This window comes from Delphinapterus leucas, chromosome 13 (genome assembly GCF_059928025.1).
Source record: "Delphinapterus leucas isolate spDelLeu-1000000601 "Yukka" chromosome 13, BTC_Dleu_Yukka2, whole genome shotgun sequence".
In the NCBI taxonomy this organism is placed as follows: Eukaryota; Metazoa; Chordata; class Mammalia; order Artiodactyla; family Monodontidae; genus Delphinapterus; species Delphinapterus leucas.
In genome coordinates, this window is record NC_143141.1 from 62,043,160 (window position 1) to 62,069,777 (window position 26,618).

The 26,618-nt window shown below is 40.4% G+C and overlaps 1 protein-coding gene and 1 long non-coding RNA gene across 12 annotated transcripts in view; one reads left to right on the plus strand and one right to left on the minus strand.

Moving 5' to 3' along the window:
• SLC8A1 (solute carrier family 8 member A1) overlaps positions 1-26,618 on the plus strand; it is a 360,075-nt gene that overhangs the window by 173,277 nt on the left and 160,180 nt on the right. The window contains exon 1 of one of the 11 annotated variants that reach the window (XM_089923248.1): positions 5,413-5,501. The exons of the other annotated variants lie outside the window; for them this stretch is intronic. The gene's annotated coding sequence lies outside the window, so the exon portion shown is untranslated. Of the gene's footprint in view, positions 1-5,412; positions 5,502-26,618 lie in introns of those variants that run through there. 11 annotated transcript variants of the gene reach the window in all.
• LOC149747769 (uncharacterized) lies at positions 16,448-22,290 on the minus strand. The gene is made up of 2 exons (XR_016395465.1): positions 18,464-22,290; positions 16,448-16,618 (listed from the first exon to the last, which is right to left on the minus strand). It is a non-coding gene; the product is annotated as an uncharacterized LOC149747769 (long non-coding RNA).

The window sequence follows — 26,618 nt, forward strand, 5'->3', positions numbered from 1 at the left end:
AACTTGTCAGAGTAATAAAGCTAGCGAGTGGTAGAACCAGTCAATATGTGTTATTGTTACTATCAGCATAAACCATATATATTTTTGTTATGTTAACTTCCTCTTCCTTTATCCTTGCTCATTATACTGTGATGTTCATGTAGCAGGATTTGGTCATTGGTTTTTAATTTACCTGTGACATTATTTCTAGTTGAATAATTCTGCTAGGTAGAATCTCATTGTCCTATTCAGACATTTCTAACCTACATCATTTAACTGAAAGTAACCTTTCTAAGCTGAACCACCACAAAAAGTGGTTTTCCCCATAATTCCCAATGTAAATTGGACATTGCCAATGTCCAGAATAAATCCTCCAATGTGAATCATTTCAACCCTGAGGAAGCCTAGTATAGGTGTCAACAAAGCAGAGGAATAAAAAATTCTTCCGATCTGGAATAACGATGTCCAATAAAAACGATGGCCTCTTTAAAGTGCATTTGGAAGGATTAAAGAAGTAGTAGTTTCCTGGAATTATCAACACGCTGAATAAGACAAAGGAAGAAAAGTACTGTCCTTCACTGCACCCCCTTCCTGATATTTTATATCATCCACTTTGCTGGCCTTGATATGATTAGAAATCACTAGATTCCTTTGATAGCTGAGAGTCTCTGTCCTTTAAAACCATAGTCCATGAAGAAAGAATGAGCTGGGCACCTTGCTTTTGCTGGCTAGAGAATAATACATACAAATAGACATTCTCTGAAATGAGGAAAACACATCAAATCTGTTTAAGGCTCTTTTGTTTTCAGCCATTGTTCTCATTAAGCCTCAGAGATTCAAACAGAAACATAATCTCAGGGCTTATTTCCTCAGTCTTTGCCACACACTGAAACAATTTAACCAACTGTTTTTATAAAGGCATCCATTTAAGGAACATACAGTCACAAAGAGAGGCAGTGAGTCTGATGACCTCTGCCTTCTCTAACAGGTGGGGGACAGAAAGGGAAGGGAAAGCAGCTCTTCATTAGCTCCAAAACTCAAACTTTCCAAACAGTTCCCTAATTTGCCAATATAAAGGCATCAAACTGGCAATACTCAGACCAGAAGATTTCCTGTGTTGGATTTTTACAGCTCGCCATATAGATCTGTTCACAAGTTAGAGTGTAAACATCTTGAGCTCAGTCAGCTCTCAGGACAGATTACAAGAGCTGTGGCAGTTACTTGTAGAGAGGTGGATAGACCTAGAGTCTGTCGTACGGAGTAAAGTAAGTCAGAAAGAGAAAAACAAATACCGTATGCTAACACATATATATGGAATCTAAAAAATAAAAGAAAAAAGGTCATGAAGAACCTAGGGGCAGGACAGGAATAAACACGCAGACGTAGAGAATGGACTTGAGGACACGGGGAGGGGGAAGGGTAAGCTGGGACGAAGTGAGAGAGTGGCATGGACATATATACGCTACCAAATGTAAAATAGATAGCTAGTGGGAAGCAGCCACATAGCTCAGGGAGATCAGCTCGGTGCTTTGTGACCACCTAGAGGGGTGGGATAGGGAGGGTGGGAGGGAGACACAAGAGGGAAGAGGTATGAGGATATATGTATATGTATAGCTGATTCACTTTGTTATACAGCAGAAACTAATACACCATTGTAAAGCAATTATACTCCAATAAAGATGTTAAAAAAAAAAGAGCCAGGGCATGAAACTTTCAGAGTCCACTTGTACTGCGGTGTGTATGTAGAGATCCCCCCCCACCCCTTGAATGAGGTCACCATCCTGCAGAGAGAAGTTACTGAGTCCCTCCCTGCACCACCCTGCCCCCAGCACCTCCCAGGCTGACCTCCCAGCAGAGCCTTGCAAATCAATGGACAGGCCCAAGGCCCTGCCTTATTAGAGTATTTCTGAGTTTACGAAGCACCTTGCACATAATTATCCCATGTGACCTCCCACCTTTGAGGTAGACAGGGCTAGAATCCTTATCTTCATTTTAAAGCCAGGGGAAACCAGGCGACAGAGGACCATGGCTTACTCAAGCTTACGTAAGGGCCAAGTAAAAGAGAAAGGCCTCAGACGTGGGCCTTCTGGCTTTAAGTCCAATTCTCCTTCCAGACAACCTGCTACTGTGGATGAAAGCAGGCTCTACCCCAAGCCATAGAGAATACGTTGCTTTTGCAGATTAACCTAAATTTTCTCCATAGGTAGAGTGGTTCATTTGCAAAAACTAGTACACTTGTTCAAGGTTCGAGTGACATTTGTATCCAAGCTAACTCTGTGGATCCTTCGCATAAGACAATTTCCTCCTTTGTTCAGATAGAATTGATTTGAGTCTCGTGGGCCCTCTGTCCTGTAGGTGCCTCGTGGTGAGAATTAGTGACTTAACTGTGATGCTGTATACAGATTCTTCAGTCTTCTCTCTATACCACTATTGCTTGTTCCAGGATAACAAAAACGATAATACAATAGTTTCGATTCAATTTCAAAGTGTTTTAATTGTAAAACACAAGTATGTACTCCTTATTCCATTCATTTAAAATAAGGGGGAATTGGAAAATTTAACCATTTGTCAAATACGTTGGTTCTAATTCGATTAATCTTAAAATCTTATATTAAATAAAAATGCTTAACTCTGATGCACTTTTGCATTAGAGAAAGGACTTAATTCATGTATTTGTAGTCTACTTACTGCTTGTGGAAAATAGGCACTTTGTGCCATTATAATTTCATATTTCTACATGACCTCAATTTAATATAAGGGAAGAACCAACCACAGCTTCAACCCTTGTCCATTTACAGAACTTCTGGGAGCCAGTCTCCATTTGTAACAACCAGATTCTAAGAAGCACTTTGAGTTTTATAAGCATTTGTTGTTTTCTCTGGGGATATATAACTTTTAGTCATTTATAATGATTTAGGTGGCCATAGAGCATTTTGATTTACTGTCAGCAATGAAATTAGCTTTCCAATGAAAAAAGCAAGAATTTCTATATCTGGATTTCCTACGGCACAAATAGAAGCTGTTGGTATGCACATATCATTACCTAATCTTTTGCAAAGTTTCTGTTCCTGAGCATTGATGTCAAATGATCAAGAGAGTTTCACATCTCTTGTTCATGTACCCCCACATAGAGTCGAATGGTCTCTCCGCCAGTCTCATTTTCAGGACTTCCCCACTCCGTGACTTTTGACCTGGCTGTGGTTGAAAAGTCTTGGGACACAATTTCCATTGCCCTTTGGTATTGGGCTGGACAGCCAAGCTTTGCTGTTACTAGTTTATTTTTAATCCTAGAAATTATGTGTTTATTTCCACAATGAGCAAATGTGGATAAGTCAATACACAGAGGCAGAGCTAGCAACATGGTAAGATGTGGTGCCCCAGGTTTCCTTAGTTGAAGACAATTATGTGAATGTCACCCCAGGAGGCAAACAGCTGGGAAAGCTTCAGCGCCCTGTGCATTTCATTCAGAAGGACTAATCCACATCTCCCTGTGGCCCTCTGACCCCCAACTAGTCAGAGAAGGAAATGAGCAACTGGGACTAAATGACCTAAAAGCAGCGATGTGATGCTTTCTTTCTATGGGGGAGGAGAGCTGAAGGGCAGGGCCGTCAGAGAAGTGCACAGCCCCCTGCCTGCATACCAACACCCTGCAATCCTGGGAGTCCCAGAGCCCCCCCAGAGAAGTAGGACCACCTCATCGTGCTCTGGCCAAGACAGCCCAACCGAGCTAAGATGGAGAGAGGAACATGGCATATTAACTGTTTCTTCTTCCTTCTCCTCTTTGCTGGGCAAGTGCGCTTGTGAATCACTTGTCAGGAATTTCACCCCGTCCTGAGGCATTAAACCAGAGAGGGGAAAAGTTCAGACTGACCTATAAATGCTGTGGTATCATTTAACAACCTCATTTAGTGAATTACTGATTACTGGACCTCGCTTTCAAAGTATAGAGTTATGCTTAGACCTTATTAGCCCTTATTAGAGTGAATAAATGACATCTAATTTTGGACACCCTATAGAGTACTCCGGGGCTTTCCATATGGCTTATACTTTAAATAAAATTTCTGACATCAAGCTTTTTCCGCACAAATCGGTGAGCAGTACCAGGATTTGTACACCTTATGGAGCTTCTTCTTGGCTTATCCATTCACAGGAAGTATCTCTTTATACTTCCTGATTACTAAGAGTATTTAAAGTGTGTGCATCTTCTCACAGAGAGCCCAAACTAACTGCACCACGCATCTTGTAGTACAGGCAGGGCATGTGTCAGTGCTCTATCTGATTTGCCATAGGCTGTGGTAGCAGAGTGAGCTCAAAGGTGAAATTAGCTCAGGCTTATTTAGAAACATTTGTTTAGCATATGTTCTCTAAGTAAAACATGGAATTGCAAGCACAATGGTGAACAAGAAGTGGAAAATGTTAAAATGGCATTGCCTGGCATACCGCCACCTAGGCTGGGCTGTGAATTCGGATTGCATGCCTATTCTAATTTGGCTGTGGGGTCAGCTAGTGTGACCTCTAGACCCATGTGGTAAGGTCTGCAGGGACCTCACCCAGTCCATATGGCACAATCTCTGCATTGTTGGTGCTGGGCCCATGTCTCCTGACTCCCCCATTACCGAAATCCTTTGATTATTTTAGGGAGCTTCTGTTATTACGTGAAGATGCTTTCATCTTTGCAGATGAATTCGGATGAGAAAAAGAAGAGGTGTGTAGGATTAGAGGCGGGAATCTTCCTAGAAACTTCCTACCCCTTATCTGCTTCTCATCATGGCCACCAACAAAAGAAACCTCCCAAACGTGATGTTCTTATTTCAGGGAGAGGGACCTATTATGGATCTAGGTTAGGTGCTCAATAATATATGTTAACTGAATGAGAACGGGGGAGAGCCATGAGAGGGAAATGGGAATTAAAAAGTAAACTTTGGGCATCAGTAAAAGTTGACTCTGGATAGGAAAACCAATCAATCAGTGGGACACTTGAGGGAAAAGGGCAGACTGTATGTCTTTTTCACTGCTATATCACAGTGTCTTTTACATATTGGTGCTCGACAAATACGTGTTGAATTAAATCTTTATGTAATACACAGATATTTAATGTGTAAGGCACTGTTCTTGGCTCATTGGGAATCCCCTGCCCTCAGGTAACTTCTGCATTCTGGTGGCAGAAACAAATAATCAACAAAGAAAACAACAAAAGAAATACAACGTCAGGCAGTGATAAGGAACTTGAAAAATAAATATATACATCGGTTAGGGAGATAGAGAGTGAAGGAAGGGCTTGGTATTTTAATGAGGTTGGTCAGAGAAGTTCTCTGAGGAGATGACATCTCATCTGGTTCCGGAAAGAGGGGAGGGAACACATCATGCAAATATCTGGAGTCAACGTTCCAGGTGCAGCAGAGGCCTAGGTGAGAGCTGGCCTGCGGAGATTGAGGAACAGCAGAGAGGCAGTGTTGCTGGAGCCCAGTGACCACGGGAAGGAGGGTAAGAGCAGATCAAAGAAGAGTCCTGGGCCAGGCCAGGTAGGGTTCTGTCAGCCATGGTGAGGGGCTTGGGAGGCTTGTTCTAAGTGTAAGAGAAAGACATTAAAGGGTTTTGAACATGGGAGTGGCATAATATGACTGTGTTTTTAAAAATTACTCTGACTGCTATATGGAGAATTAGCCTGGGGCAGGGCAGGTTTGAACGTAGGACTCTAGGGGACCAGTGAGGAACGATGAGTTTATAATCCAGGTGAGAGGGGTTGGGCCAGAACGGTGGTGGTAGCAGTGAGGGTGATAAAGAAAAGGGGATCTTTAGAAAACCAGCCCGGCGGTCCAGTGGTTAGGACTCTGTGCTTTCCCTGCCGAGGGTGCGGGTTCGGTCCCTGGTCGGGGAACTAAGATCCTGCGCAGCCAAAAAAAAAAAAAAAAAAAAAAAACCAAGAAGAAAAGAAAAGAAAACCAGCCTGAACTACTTAAAAGGTCCTGGAAAGACAGCACCAACCTGAAGGCCTATAAAGATAGCCTCGTCGTAGCTTCTTATCTGGGCTCCTTCGAACCTCTGGGAACCTCCCTCTTCACCACCTCTTACCCTGTGTGGTCGGCAGAATAATGCCCAACACACACACACACACACACACACAAAGATGTCCATGTCCCAATTCTCAGAACCTCTGAATATGTTACCTTACTTGGCAAAGTGGATTTGGAAGATGTGATTAAGTTAAGGACCTTGAGATGGGAAAATAATCCTAGATTTCCCAGTGGGTCCAGTCTAATCATGTGGCTCCTTAAAAGCAGAGAACCTTTGCTGTCTGGAATCAGAGGCAGATGTAACTATGGAAGAATAGTCAGAGAGATACGACATTGCTGGGTTTGAAGATAGAAGAAGGGGCTGTGAGCCAGGGAATGTGGGTGGACACTAGAAGGTGGAGAAGGCAACAGAACAGATTCTCCCTTACCGGCTTCGGAAAGGAACACAGCCTTGTGGACACTGACATAGGATTTCTGATCTACTGAACTATAAGAGCCCAGGACCCACTGGCCCTCCTGGCCCTTGTAATCAATAGCTTCCTGCTCCGAGACTTGACAGAGCTCAAGTTCATATCAGACTGAGCTCGATAAATCCTCTTCTTGCTTTAAACTTCTTCACACAGTTCTAGAACATCTCTCCTATAATAGAAATGGTCAGTAATAGAATTGAGTTCTCAAAGGCTTGTGAAGGCTCCCTGACTCTCTTCCTGGTCATAGACCCATCATCATCGTGGTTTTCCCAGGAACTTGAGTGTCTGTGAGTTTCGTGGACAACCTGAGTTCATATTTGGAGTTGTCATGCTCTCTAAATTGTGTTTCTTAATCTCATGCTTCTCCTTAAGCAGCAAGTGAGGTTATTTTGGAGTAGAAATGTGTTATTTGGAGAGGTTAATAGTTTGTAACAAGTTTATTCCATACTTTTATCTTTAGGGGATGATTTGCTTTTGTTTTCTTGCTATTGAAACTCTTTTTCCTTAAAGTTTGCACTCTCTCTGACCTTCCTTGGCTCTGGGGCTGTCACCCACTGAGGCAGGCAGGAGAGCAGGAACCCTCTCAGGACTTTGGAGCTTGTTGATACAATGGAATAGTTTGCAGAAAGTAGCTTACCAACTGTGACCTATTTTTTGCCCTTATACATGTGCAAAGGAATCCAGATGGTTTGATTAAATATAGCCTCTCCTGGTTCTAAAGGGAACACTTTACAGCATGGAGTATAGAGAATTAGCCACATGATTCCCATTAACATTAATGGGGGCTACCAAGGCATTCCCTGTATTCTGAATTGCAAATGCAACCCTAATGTTTGCTAAAGGGGTGGTTCTATTTATAGACCATCTGGCTGCTAGTATTGTGCAAATGCATGAAAAATTTCTTGCCCCAAGAATGTGTGTTTAGAGGCAGATGGACATAGTACAGCACTTCTCAAACTTTAGTTTGTATTAAGGACTATTTATTGAGTTGCAAAAATGGAGATTCCAGATTCCTGGGCCCATTTTTCAGGAATTCCACCTTAGTGAGTCTGGGACAGGGCCCAGGAACCTTCATCTTTAGTACCTACACCATATGCACCACGGCCTGGAGTTTGGAGAAAGTCATTTCTCCTAATTTTTTTTAGTTGAAGTATAGTTAATTTACAATGTTATGTTAGTTTCTGGTGTACAGCAAAGTGATTCAGTTATACACACATATATAAATTCTTTTTCATATTCTTTTCCATTATAGGTTATTACAAGATATTGAATATAGTTCCCTGTGCTATACATAGGACCTTGTTGTTTATCTATTTAATATATAGTAGTTTGTATCTGCTAATTCCAAACTCCTAACTTATCTTTCCTGGACCCCCTTTCCCCTTTGGTAACCATAAGTTTGTTTTCTATGTCTGTGAGTCTGTTTCTGTTTTGTAAATAAGTTCATTTGTATCATATTTTAGATCCACATATAAGTGATACTATATGATATCTCCTAACTTTTGATTACTCATTTGATTATAAGACTGGTAATGTCAGCATGATGAGTTCATTTTCAGGCTTCAATGTGATAAAGTATGTGAAACACCCACAACAATTCCCTAATTTCGTTTTCCTTCTCCTTCCCATCCCATTGAGCAAGAGATAAGCGCTCAGTGGGAAAGGTGAGCTGTCATTCAGGAGTCTCCTCCTGCCATCCTGCTGACTGGTCCCAGGACACTCATAGGAAACTATGTGGGAAGGGCCCTGATTGTCACAGAGGAGGGAATCGCTGCAGCACAGTCCCTCGTGTGCTGGCCACATGCCTGAAACTCACTGAAGCCGTTTCTTCTCCTATAATATGAGAAAAATAATACCTACTTTTTGAGTTGTTATGAGAATTCAAAATATGATTAGTGAAATGCCTAGCACCACTACCCCATAGTAGGTGCTTAATAAACGACAGATTCTATCATTTTTTCTCATTCATTCAATAAAAAGTTGCTGAATACCTTCTGCACGCCAGGTACTACAATGGCGGCTGGGACAGACAGTCAAGGTACATGTTTCCCACTTCCACAGCACTTACAACTGAGAGGGACCAAGCAGGCAATTACAATACAGTGTGTTGAGAACTTAGTGTCTTCCTCTGGATTGGTGTTTCTTAGAAACAACTATAGGACTCAAGAAGAAGAAAAGTACACAGAATAGTGGCATGGTAGGAAAATGTTAATGAAAAAAATGGTCATTTGTCTGTGTTACAAGCCCACTTACTAAGTAAATGTTATTAAGTTTCTGGGATAGCAGTCCATATATTCTTCCTGCCTCCGTCCCTTTACTTCTGTCACTTACAAATGATAAGGATTATGACTGAAGTTATCTGGAGACATAAGACTCATCTAAGTGACTTAAGCAAATGCAGTCTTTCTCCTGCAAGGGAAGGATCCAGGATCTTGTTAATATATCAGCAAAGCCCTTACTCGTTTGTTTTCTTGTCTTATATTCCAGTTAGTAAGTGTAAGTGTTTCAATATTTGATGGTGGTAGAAGAATCCTCTTTTTTTTTTTTAACTCTATTTTAGATAGTTTTGCCCACATTTTTACCCTGCAAACCTAATGAACTGGGCTTCCCAAAGTTTGCTAATGAATGATGAATCTGGTACACAAAACAAACTAAAAACAGGAAGGAAAGCCCTCAGCCCCTGCCCTTAATAAATAACTTGTACTGACAGGATGTTTTATCCTTAGTCATACCAGTTCAAGCCATTGACTGATGAGCTAGCATGCTTTTAACCATCGAAGTTAGTGAGAGAGAAGCAGAGTACTAATTTCATTCACAACCCACTGGAGGGATATGGCCATACTTAATGACGCAGGAAATGGTGATCCATAGGCACCAACCTGCAGCTTAACCAATATCATTGGCCCAATGAGGAGAAAAGTGTGCAGTGAACTGTGGAGACGGATGTGGTACAAAATGTACACAAACCTATGAATGGTCTGCAATATGGAGCTGGTAATTGACCAAGCTGAGTTCTCCTAACTCTTCCCTTGGGAAATTTTGTCCTAGAAAATGGTAGAAGATAAAATGGCAGGTACCATTCTCCACAGCCTTCTAACTTTTCTAGTGTCGAGAAGCAATGGGCAAACTTCTTTCCACTGGTCTCAGAGTAGTTCCTAATCTCCCTCCATGCTATTCAGGGTCTTTACCCCAAACCTAAAGATCACAAGGTGCAAAGGACATACTCAGTAGCCCCTTATTATCAAATTATTGTGAGCCCTGAGCTAGAGGAGTTTTAGGGTGATATGGTTGATGAGAAAAATGTGAACCTTGTTCTAGGTAGAGTTGGTCCTCAGGTACTAATAGACGGAGTAATAGTAATATTGGGTTCAGGCTGGCAAGCTGAAGAGTAGGGAGCCTGGAAATATAGTTCTTCTGCAGTTTTGAAAGAAAGAAATACCTGCATGTGGTGGCCCAGAAGAGGCATCCTTATAGCAATTTTTTCAAATGCACACATTTCAAATGAAGTTGAAATAAGCTTCACGCACCAAATTCTAGAAACGTTTTGAATTCAGTCTTCTGGAGGAGCAAAAACCATAGGAATTCTAAATTCTTTATCCTCTCATTGTTAAAGTTAGTGGTAATATGATTTGATACAAGAATGACTCTTCTTGGGAAGCTATTTTGGGCTGCTTATGTTAAATATGTTAAACCAGATAGATGGGAAGATTTGGCCTTGAAAATTTTTCAGAATGATTATTTCAGTGCATGCTGAGATCTTTGGTTTTTAGTAGATTTTTTTTCTCTTTGCCTGGGACTTCCCTCAGTTAATAATGCTATAGAAATGCTATGCTCTCAAAACTTGTTTCCAGTGATATATGAGGGGAAGCACACTGTAAATAAAAATTAATCATTTTTCAACATCTAAGTGGCAGCTGAGTGCCACAGGGAGAATGAGTTACTGCCTTCGGTCCTAAAGGACATAACATAAATCATTTAAAAATTGATTTTGTAGCTACCAAGTTGCAGGCTTTTGATAAGGGCCTCCCTTCATCCCATGTAATATTCAGGTCATGAACCTATGGGAAATAAAGTGTTCTGCAAAAATAATAGAGCTTTTCAACCAGTTTTATTATCTGCCTACCTTTCTCCAACTTTTCAGTTACCTTCCATTAACCTTCGCTCAGAGAATTTTCTTTCTATGTCCATAGAAAAAAATTAATTTTATTCCAAGTCAAGGATAAGAGCAACAGGAAAGTCAGTTTTCTCCTGAAGACCTTACATCCACTGGGTGTTTTATTTCTAAGAAGCAGTGAGGATATCTGTAAGCCATGGCTCACGGGCCTAGGCGCTCCGTGGCATGTGGATCTTCCCGGACTGGGGCACGAACCTGTGTCCCCTGCATCGGCAGGCGGACCCTCAACCACTGCGCCACCAGGGAAGCCCTGCACTGTATTATTTTATTTTGTATTCACAACAACCTTATAACCTAGGCATTGTTATCACCACTCTACAGGTGAAACTGATGCTTAGAAAGGTTAAGGAACTTTCTCATGAATCAACCAGAAAATAGTAACGCCATGACTTAAATTATCCTTGTCAACCAACTCCCCGGCCTATGCTTTGAGCCTGCTCTGTAGGTTGTTCAAACTTCAGATCATTCGTTGAAGGGATATTCACATGGTAGAACCACTTTGGATTTGGCATTACCATATCATGAAGCCATTTCAATGCTTAAACATCTTACCTTCTTGGGAATTATAGGAGGGCCATTTGCTAAGAACAATGTTACTGCATGATCCCTGGGCACCTCTTTCCCCACTTCATTCTGTGCTTCTAGATTCACCTCATCCCACCTTAGTTGGTGAGCGAGGTGACAGGAAAACTAAATATGAACAAAATTTTAGCTGGCCTCTCTGGTCTCATATTATTTGTTTAGGGCAGTTTGGCCTAAAACTGCTACTTTGGCCTCTATGCCCACCAGTTCAATCACAGATGCATCACTACAGTGAAAGCTCCATGAGCAACCCATCTGCCATATTCACCATGAATCTAGAACCATTCCTGGCACAGTGTAGGGGCTCAGAAAATATTTCTTGAATGAACAAATGGATGCTATTATATTTTTCTTTAAAATAAGACAGTTTTTCTATTTACAGCTTAAAATGGTTTATAAACCAGTTACACCAAAATGGTCTAGGACATAATAGAATTATACTCATTTGATATCAAAGTCAGATATTACTGGAATTCCCAATAGATCAAAGACCACCTTTACCAGGTAATCTCCATTCCACCACTGGCTTTGGTCATTGTCAAGCCTCAAGAAAATCCTTACCAACTTCTCACTTGGAGAAGAATGCGAACCGTTGGTTTAAAGGAGACAAAGTATTTATTTGTCCTTTCTTGCTGTGTGCCAAGAACTATAGTCAGTATTGGCAATATAGTAAGGAACAGAGCAGCCACATTCCCTGTATTCATGGAGCTTACAGTTTATTTGTGGAGAAAGCACTAAACAGACACTACACAAAGGAATTTGAAATTGTAAACTCTGATAAGAGTCATAAAGGACTGTTCTCTTATCTATCCCAAAACTTCCCTTGGTATCAATGGTATCCCTTCCCCATCATCATTTTCTCTTCGTCTTAGGCAGGAAGACATGAGAGGAAAATGTTCGTACTTATTGAAAAACCCAGTGCAAAGACTGAGCTGAATTACTATGCAATGCTCACTCCCACATTTTCCTCTTTAAATAATTCATTCACATGAATTTATTCATGCACGTAAATGAAGGCATAGTATCTTGTCATCCAGGATAGCATGGGATCTTCCTCAAATGGCTGATGTAAAAGCTGCCTCATATTCAGGGTCTACCAGACCTCCCATCCCAAACTAGCATTGCCTACATCTCTGAGAGCAGGAGATCAAGTCAACCAAGTGGGACCTTGGGATTAGAGTCACCCAAAACACTCTCAAACTTTTATCACATTTTGTTTGAGCACTTCAACCCCAGTAGAACTCCAGTGAAATACCAATAGATCAGTTTCTAATACACTCTGTTAGATTGGTGCCCCTGCTTAGTACCAAGGAGAAACCTTTTCAGCCAAAGGGGAAAATAACCAATAAATAGAATCTGAAGGGAGCTGAAAAATTATTGCCTCTGCAAGCACAGGCTGTTACTGCACGTGCAGAATACTGATGGCTTGGGCTTCCCCTGTTTCCTAAAGAAGAGAAGCTCCACAGAGATTTTTGGGTAATTGCTCTTGACACATGCAGTGAGCACATCCCAGACTGGCCTTCCAGTCAGTGTGATAGAAGAACCCACCATTTTACGGCAAAAGGTCCTCATAGTCAAGATTTCCCAAAGTACAGCAAGTGCCATTTTGACCTGTTTCTGTTGTAATCTTTATATACTCTACATATTTAGATGGTAAAGAAAAGTTTATAGGAGTCCTTCATCTCTCTTCCTTCCTGTCTCTTCAACAAACTGTATTCCCAGCTGTGGCTACATTAAGATATCCACCCCCCCCCTTTTTATTTTGTGGATGGAAACAAGATGAAAAGTTCTTGAAAACACTTTGATTTCTGAAATGTTTGCCACACACTCTCAGGTCTGACTATGAGGGAGAGAAAACGGTATGACTCTCTTTCTTGCCTGAACAGATCCAAACGTGTAAAATGAGCCACTGTGTTTCAGAGATTGTGCTCACATGTGGGAAATTAAAAACAAAAATTTTTTTAAAAACTTCTTATCTCAGAAATGAAAAATAACATGGTAGACCATGTTACAATTGGGGTTAAAAGGATCCCAAAGTTATCATTTCAGCATCTGGAAGTGTGAATTCATATTACCTTACCTCTCGTGACTGTTGGTATAATTGATATAAATTTGACTGTCCCTGAATTTATTCAGTCATCAAGTTTGGCAAGAGAGAATTCTAAAAGGAAGTTCATTTATTTGGGTCTTTATGGCGAATGCTTTTGTTTTTGATCAGCCTAGGCCTATGAAAGTAGGTTGGAAGCTCATGGGACAGAAGTGTTAAAAATTGATTTGGTGAGGTTGGTTAAGAAGCTGTTCTTTATCTTCAAAGTTGACACCATGGACTTGCCTTCCACAGGCTGTAGACCTTTGAGTTGTTCATTCCGTAGCTGAGGTGGGTTTTCAGTGAGCTCTGTACATCCCTTACCTGATCCTGCTTTATGGTTTGCCTTCGAGAAATAACTTTCAGAGTTAGATGAGCAGGTGGTGGGGATAATTCACATTTGTATATAAAGAAGAATGAGAGAGAGAAAGAGAGAGAATCAAACCTTTGTTCACTTTCTTGAGCTAAGGAAATGAGTCATTGTTGATGTATAAATGGTTCATTGGATTTCAGTAAATTAAAGTGTTCAAATATAAGCTGGGAATACCCTGGTTTAAATTAGTCCATTGAGTTCTCTATCAGCTTTCTTAGGTATGAGACATGAGACATTTTGGTGGGAAATATGGTCGGAAAAGGTCCTAAGTGCCATCCAATTGGGATTAATCTAGTGTAAGAGGGTCCCTTGGCAGCCACCAATCATCATGGAGGTATTGAATGCTGTGTGAAAAAATTAATAAAAGAAGATACATGGGCAAGAGGAAATTAGAGCTCATTTACTCTGTGTGCTAACCTACATGATTTACCATATTTCGAGTAAAATGACTATTGGCTGTTTCTAAAAATTGAAATCTACCTGAATAAAATGAAGATACGATGATACTCAATGACTGTCCAAACAGAAGAGGATCACGAGAAGAAAAGGTACTCTTGTGGGTGTAAAGATTGAAAAAAAAAAAAAGGTGAAAAAAGAAGTGGGAACGAATTCTTCCAATACAATGGAAAGAAATGGCTATTCAAGCAAGGCATTATTTAGAGCAGGGGTTCCCAACCCCCGGGCCACGGACCAGTAGCGGTCCATAGCCTGTTAGGAACTGGGCTGCACAGCAGGAGGTGAGCAGCAGGGCCAGGGAGCGAAGCTTCATCTGTATTTACAGCCGCTCCCCATCACTTGCCTTACCGCCTGAGCTCTGCCTCCTGTCAGATCAGCGGTGGCTTTAGATTCTCATAGGAGTGCAGACACCCTACGGTGAACTGCGCATGCGAGGGATCTAGGTTGCACACTCCTCATGAGAATCTAATGCCTGATGATCTGAGGTGGTGATGCTAGTGCTGGGGAGCGGCTGCAAATACAGATTGTCATTAGCAGAGAGGTTTGACTGCACAGAGACCGTAATAAATCAGTTGCTTGCAGATTCATGTCAAAACCCTGTCAGTAAGTGGCAAGTGAAAACAAGTCAGGGCTCCCACTGATTCTGCATTATGGTGAGTTGTATAATTATTTCATTGCATATTATTACAATGTAAGAGTTATAGAAATAAAGTGCACAATAAAGGTAATGCGCTTAAATCATCTCAAAACCATCCCTCCCCCAACCCCAGTCCATGGAAAAATTGCCTTCCACGAAACCAGTCCCTGGTGCCAAAAAGGTAGGGGACTGCTGATTTAAAGGGTAAGGCAATATTTAGAAGATAGGGGCTCTCCCTGTTAAGTGGATCTTAATGTTGAGGAAGGAGTGGGATGGGCTGTTGAAGACAGCAGAGATCTAAGTCTTAGGTCTTTTAGCAGCCACATGTTTGTGATGGGAGGACTTCTCATCCCCATTCTTGGAAGCATTCCAGTTTAGAATAGCCACAAGAAATCTCATAGACGAGGTTTCCCTCATTAGCTGAAAAGGTAGATTAAATGACCTCTAGGGTCCATTTCAACACTTAGCAACCCAGATATCTAATTTAGAGACTGTCTGTGGACGTTTTACAAAATAATATTAGCACCTTACATCTGTTTCATTGGCTCCTGACCTCTGCAAGGATGGCTCCTTGCAGTATTTCTCTCAATGTATAAGAATTTATCCATAGGGGAAAAAAAAAAATTATCCATAGGACTATGCCAAACTCTAAAGAAACGGGATTATAATAGGATTAAAACTGTTGCCATTTCTTTTTCTTTCTGGTTCAATTATAGCCATTGGAGACATCATCAGGAAATTTGATTTTCTATTGAAAAGATCAAAACCCTCAAAACATAGTTTGACCAAGTCCAGGAGCCCAAACAGGGTCTTGGGTGAAGAGGGACAAAGAGATGATGTGTAGCAAGACCATATTTGGTGCAGAAGACCATTTTTCAAGTTTTAGAACCAATGTGACCCTAAGAATCTAAGAAGGAAATACGGATGTTGGTTATTTTATTTATTTTGAGGTCTGAAGGCAATTGGCATCCCATGCATTGAGAGGTCCTTTGCTCTTGCTGTTTGTACATCAGCTCTTCCTAACGGCGGCTAGAGCCCACCCCAAAGAACTGCTCAATTGATGGGAACAAATTGCCGAGCATTACATCTGATGCTGGAGATGTCAGTCTGCAGGCAGTCAGGGAAGCTGGGGTTGTAAATTGAACAAAATGTCACTGTTTCGAGATTTTTTTAAAATGTGCTTTTTCTGTGACGATAAATCACAGGCCTGTGCAGGGGATAATAACACAAAATGTTTGACAGCTTTTCTTACAATTGTCTGGCATTCTGTTTGCCTAATTATTGTCAGCATCACCCACATGGGGGAACTGTTGTTGAAGAAAGCTCGGCCGTGACTGTCAGAATGTGCACCCGCCCTTCTCCTGCCATCCTCTGGACTCCTGTCACTGTGGTCACAGGTGGGGGATTGCCCATCTTTGCTGTGCGAAAGGCTTAGTTAAGCTTGGAGTCTTGCGTCCACGCAGAGATGTGGCTCTGCTCTCTGACCAGGTAGGACGACAAACCAGATAGACAAAGTTGATGGAGAATTTCTGAAAGGTCATACATACAAAGAATAAGGATAATTTAGTTCAGTTAGGTTCTTTGGCATACTGAGGGAAGTGCCGAGAGATCACTTGCCTTATGGGTATGCACTGGAAAATTATCTATTTGTGTAATCATTCTCCTTTGAAAGGCAAGGTAATTAATTGCTTTAATTAGCTCCAGTAAAGACTAGATTGTTACAGGGGGAGTGTTGGCATAATGTGCTTGGCCGTGATCCGATGCGCTCTGAACATAGTAGCTATCTCTAGAATCAGTTTCCTTTCTCTGAGACCTCACTGATGATGTTCCTGCCATAATTAGGCTGCCTGTGAGGAGGGTCAAAACAAAGAAGAAAAGGTCACAGAGAGGGTAGTAAAAATCTCGTTTTCACAGTTGTCATTGCTTTTTTACAGGAGTTTCATTATCTTTCTTAGGTTTCCCCTGATTTGAGCCAGTCTAATTCTCCATCAGTAGCTGATAGCACGTGAATATCAGGGACATAGTGAGTCAAATGTCATCACCTGTTTAGGAGCTGTGTGTTGAGAACTCGTTTAAGAGATACTCCCCTGTGGTATATCTAAAAAGGTTTTCTGAAATACATGGAAGCTCGCTGGTGTGTTAACAAGCCTCCAAAGTACACTGGAGTTCATTTAAAATGAGCAAATGACATCTGCAAATAATTTTCCCCATGCTTTTGGCTAAAACATAGCTAAAAAGATTATAGCAAACTATAAGATTTAGGCTGAGAATTATGAATATATACATGTATTTATATACATACATATGTAATATATATGCAGGTGGCAGGTTGGAGGGATAGACCCAGCATGCCAAACCCTGTGGACGCAGGAAGTGCCTTTGACCTCCCGTATCCAGTAGGCCTGGGGGATGTTCTGGGAAAGCCCAGCTCAGAACTGAGGATAGGCCTTTGGGCTTCTCTACAGATGTTTTGCTTTTCCCTGACTGCCTGGCCTCAGCATCCAAAAGTGTTGAATAATGTCAAAAACAAACAAACAAAAAGCTACCCAGCCCATTTATAAAGCAAACATGTGCTCCAAAGGGAACATATAATTTAATAGAGAGGATTGAAGAATACTAAATATATCCAACAGAACGCTTTAGATCGTAAAGACAATCACTTCCATTATGAAGCATTTGAAAAATAGGATTGTCTTTTACATTCATTTTGGCATTTTTATAATATAAATATATGCACATATTTAGGGCTATGTCATAACTAATATACATTCTCAGGTTCATGAAAGTGTATCTTGGCCAATGAGCCTTGGTTTTCAAACGTATTAGGGTAACCCCATTAGAATGCAAGCAGCCATCCCCCAAAGTGATTTTATATTTCTTTATCTCTCCTGTCTTCTTCCATAGAATTTTGAAGTGTCCTTAAGACTGCTATGACAAGACACTTATTAGGAGGAGGAGGAATCAATATACTTTGATGTTCATGTTAGGAATCAAAAATGTTGTGTATCTTGTGGTTTTAGAAGTCTCTCACAAGGCCACAAGGTAGCTTTTCATACAGATATTGCCATGTAGATCCCTATCCTGTGGTTTCTGTTGGATTTCAAAGTTGCAGTGTAGCACCAGGAGTAGTTCCCAAGGCCAGTCAGCCCTGCTTTTCCAGTTTGCAAACTGGGATGACTGTACCATGGCTCTAATTTCAGTTCTGATACGTGGACACAAGGGTGGTGCCAGTGAGGGCACCAAATATCAATAGAATTATTGCCTCTGTCTTTTTAGCAGCAGGCTCTCAGACTCAGAGTAATCGCGTTTCCTCAGCTAATTGAAGGGAAGAGTATGGCATAGACATGTTTTGGTAGTGCAGTGATATTTCACTCCTAACATAGACTGTCAACCCAATTATAGGAGACATACATCCTCAAACTATTTTCATTCTTCTTTTATTTCTGCACATATTTTCCAACAGAATCATGGAACTTTAAAGCTGAAAGCTCTCCCTTTAGAAATGAGAAAACCAAACCCCAGAGAGGTAAAGCAATAGACCTAATATTTCCTACTTGGAAAAGGAGGACCCTAAGGGCTGAGGTTCTCTGACACTCAGACCAGAACACTATGCCCTACTCCACGTTGGCCTCCTTTTGTAGTGGAAGATCCTCTCTATACAGAATAGCTTAGAGAAATATTTTACATTTTACCTTTGAATGCACATGGCAAGAGATAGTCCAATAGCAGGGAGGCATCATGAGCTTCTAGGACCTCCCAGAAGCTGAGGATCTGGATCCCTGCCATGGGCTGCAACTCCAGCTGGTTTTCTGCGCACGCACAGCCTGCGAGGGTGCAGATGGTGAGGATATCATCGTTTCCACCATGGAAGGGGGGGAGAGAAGAGACACTGTTCCATTACAGTTTATTTCGAATTCCTTGTTGTTTGTCGTGTTCAGATTCTCTCACATTTGCAGATGTCAGCCAACAACTAGGAGGAAAGAATTCTTGTTTCCAGTGCAGCCATAGAGAGATGGCATGAAAAAAAAAAAAAGATCTGTCATTTATCGAGAGGGAGGGAAGGAAGGAAAGAGGAGAAAAAAAGCAGAGGAGGAAAATCTAGGAAGAAATACAAGTTGGAAGGAGACAAAATGGAAGAATCAATGACAGGGCTCAATCGCCTACTGTTCTTATAATTAAATGGTGCCTTGCACATCAGTCCAAATGTTCACTCTTTGATATAATTGTCTCCTCATTAACATATGCAAATTTACCATTGCACAATATGAGCTCTCAAGTGGAGATGTCAATATTACCATAATGAGCCTGTCAATCTTGTGAAAATGAACAGAAACAAATATGCTGGCAGACTTCACAGTCTCCTGAGAATTGGGGGGATCTGATAAATTTACCTATTCTAGGGACCAGCTAGACCCTATTAGGATGGCATTACCTTGAAGCATGTCTCCTGTAGATTAAAACTCACAATTTTCTGGGGGAGAAATGAAAAAAAAATTTTTTAACCCATTTCTGTAAAGAAAATGATATTTTTGAGAGTTCAAAACAGTAACTCTAGGCTGCATTTAATTTCATGTTTTCTGGCGACCTTTCTGAAGAGGCTGCTTGATGCAGCATAACAACAGCCTGCAAAAAAAAAAACAACACATGTTTAACAACTCAAGTTAGGAGCAGTTTGATAGAAAAAAAAAGTTATTAATTCAATATGCCGACTCTGAACACTGACTCTGGGCTGCCTTCTTACAAAGGGGTGTTCGCTTAACCCTCACAGTGTAAAGAAATGACTTAAGACCCCAATCTTGTTTCTATTTTTAATCTCTTGATGACTTAGCAGTTGGAAAAATTTTTTTCTTTTAATATGTAACTACCAATGCTAACATTTGCCTTCTGATTGAGTGGAAACTTTCCAATGTAATAAGGGCTGGTTTGCAGTCTTACTTTATCTCGCTTCAAAACAAGCAACTTCTATGATGACAGGTTTGAAGAGACACAGTGAAAAAGACATGTGCTTTTAAAAAAAATCTTGCCAACAAACTTATAGCTGTAGAAAGAACTGTTTTTATATCTTGGTTTTGTCAAACTTACCCATGCTCGTCTTGAACTCTGTAAAAGAATAAATTGCGAAGTTCAACAACTGAAACCAGATTCACATTCATAAACTATAAATTTTCTTTGTATGAATAAAGTCATATAGACACATGATAGAAAATTTGGACATGAAAAAAGAAGGAAAAAAATAATAGTCCATAATTTTCACATCCATTATTATTGGCCATTAACTATTTACTTATTTATTGTTTGCTAAAGAGTTTTACAGATCTGTAATCATACTGTATATTTATTTAGTGGTGCAAAAACACCAAATTTTCCTCACTAAAACTTATAATGAGAGCATTTTTCTATACCATGCACTATAAACATTTTGAGGGATGGATTACTTGTAACTATACTGCATTTACCTATAATACCCTGTATATGCTGATTGAATGAAGCTAATGAAGGGGAAATAATTGCATTTGGACATACAGTTGGATTATATATTCTTCTAAAAGGGTAAAGAGATGTAAGTCATATGAGGCCTCCTGTGTGGGTATTTCATCATTAAATGGTGACCCCGTCATGCAGACTTGGTTGCTTACTCCCTTGGTGAACTTCCAGGCATTCCCTCCTGCCTGGGAAGCACAAAATAAACAGAGGTTGAATGTCTGAATGAAAAGATCCCAAGTCTACCTCCTCACACAGCTTATCAAAGTACAGGGGGTAAAGTATTAAGGGAATCATGACACAATGCACAGGGCTTCCAACCTTTATTTCCAAGTGATTCACTACAGTTTGACCTGGGTCAGCTAGGTTCATCCCTCAGGGACTCTGATGGCCCTCCTTGGAAGAAAGACTCTTCTTGTTTTTCTCCCTCTCTGCCTGCCACCTCTTCCTGCTCTTCTGAAAAGAAGCATGCCACAGAACAATGAAGAGGTTTTCCACATTAGCCTTATTGTCAGCCAGCCACTTCTCTTTGTTTTAGTCTGTTTGCACAGTCTCCTTGGCAACATGAGGTAGCTGTAGACATTTTTTTGTATCTCTTGACTAGCAGGTTTGGTTGTCCCTTTGTCTGAAGCTTATCCACCTAACACACTGAGTTTTTTTTTTTTGTTTTTTTTTTTTTAAAGAGAATCATTTTCACACTCTAGTATCTTAGGAATATCCCATTCAGATATCCAATATTTTAAGAGGTTCTTTTTTTAAAAACCTTCAAATTGAATACTGAATAAAACCGTTTCTTGCTAATATTTAACTCTTCCTAGTAATTTCAGTAGGTTCTGTAGATCTGTACACACTCTCCTGCCCGATGCTTTCTTGTGATGATGGCTTGAGGGGCCAGGGACCATGAAGCAGAGAAAACTAAAAAGCCTGAGTGAGCGTCAAACTTTTAATCCCTTAGTTCTGTGATCCAAGTAGTGGAACTACTTAGTAAACAGGCATAGGCACTTTTTTGCATACAAATATACTTAAGTACACTTAAGTTTACTGTGCTGAAGTACTCTGGGAAAACATCCCATTTGTCTTTCCCCAAACCCCAAGTTAAATGTGAGGCTTGAAGAGACTTAAACCATATTGGTACTCTTGGCTAGGAGAAAGTTTCTTTAGTAGCAGACCACTGCAGTGATGACCCAATCATACCCCATAAGTACATCCAATGAAAAGATTAAAATTAATTAGACCATTCGTTCTTAACCAGAGGTGTGCATCAGAATTATCTGGAGAGCTTTCTCCAAACACACAAGTCCCACTCTGGACTTAGATTCTCCTGTCATGGGACCAGGGCATGTGTATATTGAAAATTTGTCTAGGTCATTTTTGTTGCCAAGTGCCAATTAATAATCATTGATTTTGATGACACTGGCAATGTTGGGCACCTATTATTTGCCAAAGCCTTGGACTGTTTTCTCTAGTTAGTATTTATAATCTCTTTGTAATGCATATACTATTCCCATTTTCTTGATTAAGAAACTGAACCTCAAAGAATTGTCTAATGTCACATAGTGATAAAGCAAAAATTTTAACTCAGCCTAATTCCAAAATCCCAGTCTCCTTACACATTTTTAAATTTCTTCCCCTTAAATAATAAAGTAATACTTAAGAAACAGTTCACTGTATTTCCAGGCAATTTTTATTCTGTTGACATTTTTAATGTCTATCACAGTATGCCTTTAACAAGTTTAGGTAAGTAATTGTTTTGTAGGTTGTTAAGTCAGGGTATAGAACAATGGCTTATCATGAATTACTTAAAACATATCTCACACACACACACACATACACACACACAAAGATTTTGAGAATAGATAACTAGATCGGTAGATTTGGATGTTTATTTCTTAATATAGCCTCCACACCTTTCTTTGAAACAACTATTGCTACTTATCAAAATACATTTTTTTCAACCAGAATCTACTAATTGAACATCAGTGAGTCATTTGCAGTGAAGTCTCCACCCTTCCTTGTCTTCAGCAGGTCTGGGTAGGTAATCAGACCAGGAAGTATTTTGAGCCATGTAATACATTATAGTTTGTCAATACTCTTACTATTTAAATAGTCCTTTGGCAATTGTTATTACCTACAACATGAGGAACACATGGCCAGTATTCAAAACAATGGTAATATTCACACTGACTTTAAGTAAAAAAACAAATTTTAAGCCAGGTTTTAAAAAGCTTGAATATTTTTGGAGGAATCATCTAGAATAGTGCTTCTCAATAGGGTAGGAATAGAGGGAAGAGAAACACCTTCTCATTCTCTCATCGCCTTGTTGGAGACTATGGCGGGGTAAGGCCCAGGCCTCCACCCATTTGAGAAACACAAAGGGTTATGAAAATATTACGGAACATGGTGAATTATGCAAATTAATAGACTGAATTTTGAAAACCACTGATGTAATGGGACATATTGCCTTATTTTTTAGCATTTATCCCAAGTAAAGCTACCCCGAATTTTTACAGCCGGTGTTCTACTTATTTCAAAAGGTTTTGAGAATCTACTCTCAAAATGAACGGACATTTATTAGATCAACAAGCTTATGTTCCACTTGATAGACATCATAATAGAGGCATTTCTAACGAGCTAATGGCAGCTCTGAGAGGTTCAATAGCAAACTAATTGCCCTGCTTATGTTTTTAGCATGGTAGAGCAGCTCTAGCTTGGTCTCCTTCAACAGTCATTTTTTAAAATTCATCTGCTTATAACATCATGAAGAAAACTGGAAGGAGCCCTAATTCCATCTCCAGAGCAATGGAGTTTTGTGGAAGCTGTTATTCATCTTTGTTCGCTTCCTAGAAGGTGTCACAGCAGGACACAGAACCCAAGGACACAATCCTGCAGCAGTTGACAGGATGATCACATCTTCAGCTCTGCTAGTCAACATGTTCTCCCTCAAAGGTCCTAAAAACAAAATCCCTTTTGCCCCTGGTGATGTGGAATCAAAGTAAAAGATATCATTGGGTGTAGTTTTTTGTTTCTTTTGAAGTTGCTTATGACCAAAACGTTACTTTACAATGAATAGACTACTACACAACCCCTTCAAAAGCAGAAATAACCTAAGGTTCTAAAGATTAGAACTAGTTCTCTCTCAATAGCCAGTAGTCCCACGTTCCACCTTCTTCCTGGCTGCCATCAGCTTAATTTGGTTACAGACACCAATCCATTTATGCCCAGACTAAATATCAAAGGAGATTTATTAAACCTAGAAAAAAACTGACATCTTTTATAATTATTCCCAATGAGACCTCAGTAGGGAAACCCTGAAAGAAATTTCAAATGACCATGGACAAATGCACCCTATAGTTGGTACTTTATTTTTAATCTACAATCTGGAACTTTCAGTTCTCTTAATATGCCTTAATGTCCCCCAAATCTGAAAATTTTGTTTATTTATCCCCTGGAATGTGATTTTTCTTTAAAAAAATCTATAAATGTTTTTCGTGTAATAGCTAAGATTTTTTAAAAATCAAGCAGTCTGGTTTTTTTTGTTTTTGTTTTTGCTGTACGCGGGCCCCTCACTGTTGTGGCCTCTCCCGTTGCGGGGCACAGGCTCCGGACGCGCAGGCTCAGCGGCCATGGCTCACGGGCCCAGCCGCTCCGCGGCATGTGGGATCTTCCCGGACCGGGGCATGAACCCGTGTCCCCTGCATCGGCAGGCGGACTCCCAACCACCGCGCCACCAGGGGAGCCCAAGCAGTCTGTTTTAATGGACTCAGAATTACTACCTTCCATCAAGTTTGAGGTCAGAGAACATATACTTATTAAAATATTGTTGCAAAATTGTATTGAGAATTGAGCATAGCTGACATGTTTTTTTTGTTTTTTTTTTTCTTTTTTTTCACGGTATGCCGGCCTCTCACTGTTAGTGGCCTGTCCCGTTGCGGAGCACAGGCTCCGGATGCACGGGCTCAGAGGCCATGGCTCACGGGCCCAGCCGCTCTGCGGCATGTGGGATCTTCCCGGACCAGGGCACGAACCCGTGTCCCCTGCATCGGCAGGCGGACTCTCAACCACTGCGCCACCAGGGAAGCCCCATAAGTTTATTTTTGCTTCTACATCTATTACAGGTGATAGTGGAAATAGTACTGACATGGAGTCAGAGAACCCATATTCTAATCACAGTCCTGCCATTAATTTGCTATAAGACCTTGAGCAAGTCACTCAACTTCTCTGCATTTTGCTTTAATTCTTGACCTCACCTTTAAATGAGGGCTGGAGGAGATTATCCCTAAAGTCCATTTCTCTTAGAAAATCCAATTATTTATGCATTTTTATTAGAATCCTATGTAAATTTGCATTTTCTATTAACATATTAACAAAAATTTTAAGCAGAGCTATAAACTGGAGTGATCAAAATGTTTACCATTTGAATGCAGGCCAGTACAGCTAATGTGACATATATGCTCTGAGCCTTTTCCCCCTCATTTTTGTAGCACCATCTGGTGCTCTAGCTTATGGGAGAGTTTATTTAAATAATCACATTAGTAAAATCCATGCCTCAGACCCATCTCTACATACACACACACAGCAAAAAATGCACATATACACATACACACCTTCAATGTGTTTTAAAGTTGCTTTGGTCAGGCTCCTTCCATAGTCTGAGATTAAGCATTTTCAATCACTGGGCAAGTGAAGTGAAACTAGGTTTCTCTGGATTTGTTCTAATCTGGAGTCTGACTGGTTAGGACCACAGTGGGCCTCAGCTCAGCAGTGTTCCCTTCCTGTACCTGCCATGCTCTCTGGGGATAGTGGGCCTCTCCATTCCAGGCTGCAGAACGCCAATGCCCCATGCCTGGAAATTGACCAAGGCTCAAAGCTTTAACCTAGTTAATAGTTGATTCTAAGGTACCAACTCCCACGTCTGCCCAGGAAGACAGCCAACTTCTTCTCTAGCACTAGTCTATAGAAAGTATGCTTGGCCTTTCCACTCCAGCATGTTTTCACACTAAAATGACTCTTTTCCACCATTCAGGTATTACATTTCAGGAAATGTAGGAAAAATGGAAGAATCTGAGGCAATAATGGAAAAATGCTCATTTTGTTTGTTTGTTTTAAACCGCAAAACTGTTAGGTAGAAGCTTTGCCAGGCACTGGGAACTAGACTGTGTTTGCACAGCCCTAGAAGCAGCAACTTTTATTTGTTTTATAAAAGGTCTATTTGGAGGACAGCGTTGAAACATAACAGACTCAACTGGCAGATCTTAAAGGTGGGATGTGCAGAGGGATGGACTCTTGAGCCGTTTGACCAGTCCAATGTCTGGGCTATGCTGCTGTTGTATGAGGTTCTTCTGAGTGAAACTCAAGGACAACTGCAGTGAACAAGTCTGTCTTGGGGACTGGCTGGAAGCATTTATAACGAACCATACTGAGTAAAGTCCAAGCGGAAAAACTGTTGCCCTATTTGACTCTGGCCAAAATTTGCATGATTACAGGGTAAACCCAATACAAGCAGGCATTCTTAGATGGAGTCAGGACCACAGTCTGCATATTTCAAGTTTCCCCTCTTTAGAATATGTTTCTAAAGCTAGATCTGGATGGATGGATGTCATGTGCTTGTAGTGTGGGTGTGGCCACCCATAACCAAGGAGTGCAACTATAAAGTCTCTATCTGGAGAATGTGTTTGTTTTTTTGTTTGTTTTGTTTTCATTTGAACTTGTGTGTGGCTTAAAAAGTTATTGCCAAACCAGGAAAAGAAGCACTTAAAATCTGCAAAAACTCTTCAGAGAGGTTAACTGAATAGCTATTTTATAAACTAGTCTAAGATAGGTCATATACCATAATGATTAAAATTATAGGCTGAGACAGACCTAGAGATCCCAGCTGAGCAACTTAACTAATTGTGTAACCTTGGACAAGTTACTTGACCTCTGTAAACATCAATTTCCTCATCCATAAAATAGATTTTGTGGAATAAAATAAGGTTATATATATAAAGCATTCATAATATATAATTATATATATATAATTATATTACATATTATATAATAATATATGGTATCATTGTAGCTTAGAAACTGGACCATAATGTCTAATTGGGGATATTTGGCATGATTTTAAAACCTTTTGTTTGCATTTATCACAGTATACATCTCAAGATAGCAAATAGTGCAGGGGAGGAGTGTTTTTTTTTTTTCTAAAGAGTCAGCTTTATAAGTAAGATGAAACCAAATAAAAACATTAATGCAGTTACAGGACTGGTTTGGTTTGGTTTGTTCTGTTAAATTAGGTGGTTCAAGTAGGTTCTGTACATTCATGGTTCTTTTTCAGGCAGAAGCAAACAGGTACATAGAGCATAAAATCAGAGTGTGCAAAAT